Source organism: Herpailurus yagouaroundi, unplaced genomic scaffold (genome assembly GCF_014898765.1).
Source record: "Herpailurus yagouaroundi ecotype Mexico unplaced genomic scaffold, PumYag 60218, whole genome shotgun sequence".
NCBI classification, from domain to species: domain Eukaryota; kingdom Metazoa; phylum Chordata; class Mammalia; order Carnivora; family Felidae; genus Herpailurus; species Herpailurus yagouaroundi.
The window spans coordinates 307-5,133 of NW_024415325.1; the positions used below are offsets into that span (position 1 = coordinate 307).

Here is a 4,827-nt window from a genome sequence, read left to right on the forward strand (position 1 = left end):
GTTTGAACATCAATTTCAAGAAGCTTGAGAGCATTCAGAACAAGCAGTGCAAGCTAATATGGTATTCTAAAAGTCCTAACAAACATGTCTGGCATTGTTAACTCTGTTCTATGGTAGAGGAAATGGAGACACAGAGATCTGCAATTCACTCAAGGGAGCTTTCTTAACTATGTGATCTCTAGGGTGTGGTGACTCACCTCAGGTCACGTGTACTCAGCCCCATTTCCAATGCCCAATCCATTATAACAAAGGTCTGACAATTCTGGGGCTCCTTATGAAACACCCTGTCATCTGGAAAATGTGCAGATTATCTCCCTTCCAGATTTCTTACTTCTAAGTTCATAAATGTCTTTCTCCTCCCCATGTAATTGTTTCACCCCATCCTCTACACCATTACCCACAGATAAGGCAGCTATATGGAAAGAGTTAATGATGAGGGCTTGTGAAATGGGTAAAACCTCTCTAAACTTTTGCCAGAGTGATTATACAGATGGAAAATTCTCGTGTAGAGCTAATGGTAGAGACTCTCTTGCTCTGTTGCAAGTTTATAAATACACCTTTAAAATATTGTTTCATTATGAAAAGGAATGGTCACTTTGGGTCCAACAACTTTTTGTGGTCATAGGCCTAATGTTCAGTTGACCCAACAGTGATTGAGTCCAGCAAGTGTACTCTTGCTAACCAAACCCACAGATAGTTGACAAGACTGAATGTTGCTTACCAGTAGAGGGAACAATATTGGTATTTAGGGTATGACATTCAGGCCATTAGGCAGAAATCAAGGATGGCAGATCAGGGTGGATTGTGTAAGGATTGTTAGATGATCCAAGGAATATTGAATGTCCAAGACCGATGTGTTTGTTATCTACAATAAGATCTGCCATGCCAATGACACAGGACCACTAAGAAGTGGCTTTCATATTTCTGAAAATGCATATCCTCATGTGCATGATTAAGCCTCCACTTTCTCTTTTCTAAATTCCATATAGTTAATTACTGTGATCTGTTGAGATCATGTATTTGGCTTAGTATCTCTAAGATATCAGACTCCAGGCCTGGAGCAAAACAATTAGTTAACACATGAGGAAGTATTGAATGATTCCTTATGTTTAGAGAGTAGGCCTTATGTGTTCTTATCCACACACACACACACATACACACACACATATGTAAGTTTGTAAATAATTATTGTCTATGGGTACATGGGATTAAGGAATTATTTTTTTTCTTTAATGGTCTTTGCTTTCTTATTTTTCTGTAACAAACATGTATTGCTTTTGGGATGAATTGTTTGAAAGTAATTCACTGAATAGATGACAGGCCTTTGTGTTTAGGGCATCGCTCTTCAGCCAAAAATAAGAAAGAAAAATAAAAGTGTCATCCCTTTAGGTGTGGTGATTACAAATCAAAAATTACATCTCATTACAAAGTGTTTTTTATTAAATTTTTTTTTCAAAATTTATTTATTTTTGGGACAGAGAGAGACAGAGCATGAACGGGGGAGGGGCAGAGAGAGAGGGAGACACAGAATCGGAAACAGGCTCCAGGCTCCGAGCCATCAGCCCAGAGCCCGACGCGGGGCTCGAACTCACCGACCGCAAGATCGTGACCTGGCTGAAGTCGGATGCTTAACCAATTGCGCCACCCAGGCGCCCCACAAAGTGTTTTTTAAATTTAACTTTTTATTTTAAAAATATTCAATGTAAAGAATTTTCTACCAAAAAAAGAAAAAAAATCCCTTGTATTCATGTTATAATTTCCAAATTTGCAATTCATGCTGATGTACTTTAGCTCTTTGTGTGCATTTTCAGTACAAGATCTGCAGATATGCTGTACTCATAACTTACTCAGTTCCCAAGCCATATCTTAAGTTTTCTACAGTTTTCAAGCTGATTTTTTAAAAACTCTGGCTGGAATTGGTCTTTCTATATGGCTTCACCTCAGACCATAACTTCTTCCTGAGTTTAGAGTCTGTGACCCATTATAATTGGACCACAGGTGGACATCCCCACAGGTAGACAGCAGAGCTGTGGGATCCATAGGCTTGCATTCATAGACTCTCCATTTACTCCATATTTTAACTTCTCCAGTAGTTTGTGAACCCCAAACAAGTTGATGGCAGGAAACTGAGTCCATACAGCTAGCATTTAATTATTGACATGGAGGACATACATCTTTTTCTGTTAATTTCTGAATTTTAGAGGAGTTTGCAAGTCAAGTATTTGATTGGTGTCTGTTCAATAATGTAAATAGTCAAATTCTTATTGAAGCAATGCAGGTTGACAGGAAACCCAACTCCGGCCTCCCCAAAACTCCCAAACCTGCTGCAAAAATAAACCTGCACAATGATTCTTATTTCCTTTTAGTTGACCTCTGGGCATAGTGTTATGTTGAGCTGGAATGTGCAAAAGGACATCCCTCATTTTCTGCTCATTTTGTGAATGCACATGGAAGGGAAGAAAATCCTCTCACCTCTGTGCAATCACATCCACTTTTGTTCTTTTGCTTAATGTTACCTTAATCACTGGGTCAAGAGGTAGGACCAAATCATTAACTATTCAGAATCAAGTAAATTCAGGGCTTTCTTATTTCAAGGGTCCCCGGGCTATTACTTTCCTGACTACAGAAGTAATTTAAATATTTTGTACAGAGGTACTGTCTATACTTATACCTGCAGGGCCTACCATATGGTAAGTCATCAATACATTTTTTGTTTTTCAGTTGAGTTTATAATCATGGAAACATGAGAATTGATTATATTAAGTTAAGCTATTGTTCCACAAATTTTAGGGAGTAATTTGTCAGTTAGCAGAAATACACTCAAAGTCAATGGATTCTGAGAAAACTATTTGTTTTTCCCCCAAATTACTTTGTTGCTCATTATATCAGTAAAGTTTTTTTTAAAGGATCTATCCACTTATTTCACTTAACCAGATTAGAAGATATTGAGGCAATATTGCTTCCATCACTATACAACTTCCATCACTTTACAGACAAATATTTTTAGCTCCTTGCCCTATAATTCCAGGCAATGGTCAGGCAAGTGGACCAGTTAAATAGGTGGAAAAAACCTATTTTCTTGGGACAAAAATGAGGTGCATCATTTTCTCTATGAGTCACACCACACATGTTAACCTCCCTAAACAGGTTTATCAAGCCAAGTGTGATGGAAAGAAATAATGAGAGCTCTGGAAACTTCATTCTGCTTGGGTTCTCTGACCAGTCAAAGCTGGGGATGGTCTTGTTTTTCACTAACATGGTGTTTTACTTTCTGGCTATCACGGGCAACTCGTCCATCATCTTCCTGTCCCTGGTGGACCCTCGACTGCACACACCTATGTACTTCTTCTTCTGCAACCTGTCCCTCCTGGATCTCTGTTACACCTCTAGCAGCATTCCTCAGATGCTGGTCAACCTCTGGGGCCCACAAAAGACCATCATTTATATTGGTTGTGTCATACAACTCTTTGTGTTCCTGTCTGTGGGTGGCATTGAATGCATTCTTCTTTCTGTCATGGCCTATGACCACTTTGTGGCTGTTTGCAAGCCTCTTCACTACATGACCATCATGCACCCACAGCTATGCCTGCGACTGGCAGCCTGTGCCTGGCTCACTGGGATTGCCAGTTCCTTCCTCATGTCCCCACTGACAATGTCCCTGGAGCGGTGTGGTCACCACCACATCAACCACTTTTTGTGTGAGATGCCAGCCATCATCCGCATTTCCTGCATGGACACTAGGCGTGTTGAAGGCCTGGCTTTCTTCTTGGCCATTCCCATTGTCCTGGTGCCCCTGACCATGATACTGGTTTCCTATGGTATATTGTAGCCACGGTTCTGTGGATCCAGTCTGCAGCTGGGAAGCGCAAGGCCTTCAACACCTGCTCTTCCCACATGATTGTAGTGTCTCTCTTCTATAGCACTATAATCTACATGTACATGCAGCCTGGGAATGTGGCAAGCCAGGACCAGGGCTAGTTCCTAACCCTCTTCTACTGTCTGGTGACCCCCACTCTGAATCCTTTCGTCTACACACTGAGAAACAAAGATGTGAAGGGAGCCATGTGGAAGGTTCTTGGGAAAGACCACAGCCTGTCGGATGCAAGAGGGCACTGATGTAGGTGCTTGTTTTCCCTAAAGAATGCTTTGTTCCAGGGAGATAACAATGCATAATGTCATATAAGATGCTGGAGTGAGAATGGAGTAAGGTCTTCTCTCTTTCAGGGATCCCAGAATAAATAACTCCTGTCTTTGCTTGCAAGTAGATGGACAGGGCCCCTATGTCCTTCCAAGTCACAGACTCAGTCACAAATGATAATATGCTGGTGAAGAGAAAAATGTTACTTGTATCAATGAGGTTTTATAGGGAAATAATGAGTTCTTTTCAGCAAACTTGAGAGTCTGATTCCAGAAAATTGTAAAGTCACTATTAAGTCAGATTTGAGGAAAATGAGACCCCAAGCAGAAAAATGTGTGTATGTATGTGTGAGGGAGTGACTATTTGAGGTACACTTGTTCCACTCCATATACCCTTTTGTTCTAAGTTTTCTAGACCCTAGTAGAGAGTGTAATGTTTCTTCTTCAGGCTGTTGTCTGCCTCTTCCTGCCCTGTGTAAATAATTTATAACTGCTTCTCTAACAAACAGTGTTTCTTTAAAATTTCAGGTTATATGCCACTTACTGGTTATTAAATCAACTTAACAAGCATTTAAAAGTGAGTGAGAATGGCATGAAATGGAATAGAAAATTTCAGAGAGGATTGAACAAGGTATGGTAAATCAGTTGTGTGAGTGTTTATGTGTTTATGTGTATCAAAGGTTTTCCTTA

At 40.2% G+C, this 4,827-nt stretch overlaps 1 pseudogene; it reads left to right on the forward strand.

The window, feature by feature from the left end:
• Positions 1-3,166: 3,166 nt before the first annotated feature.
• LOC121024176 (putative olfactory receptor 2W6) lies at positions 3,167-4,116 on the forward strand (annotated as a pseudogene).
• Positions 4,117-4,827: the final 711 nt, after the last annotated feature.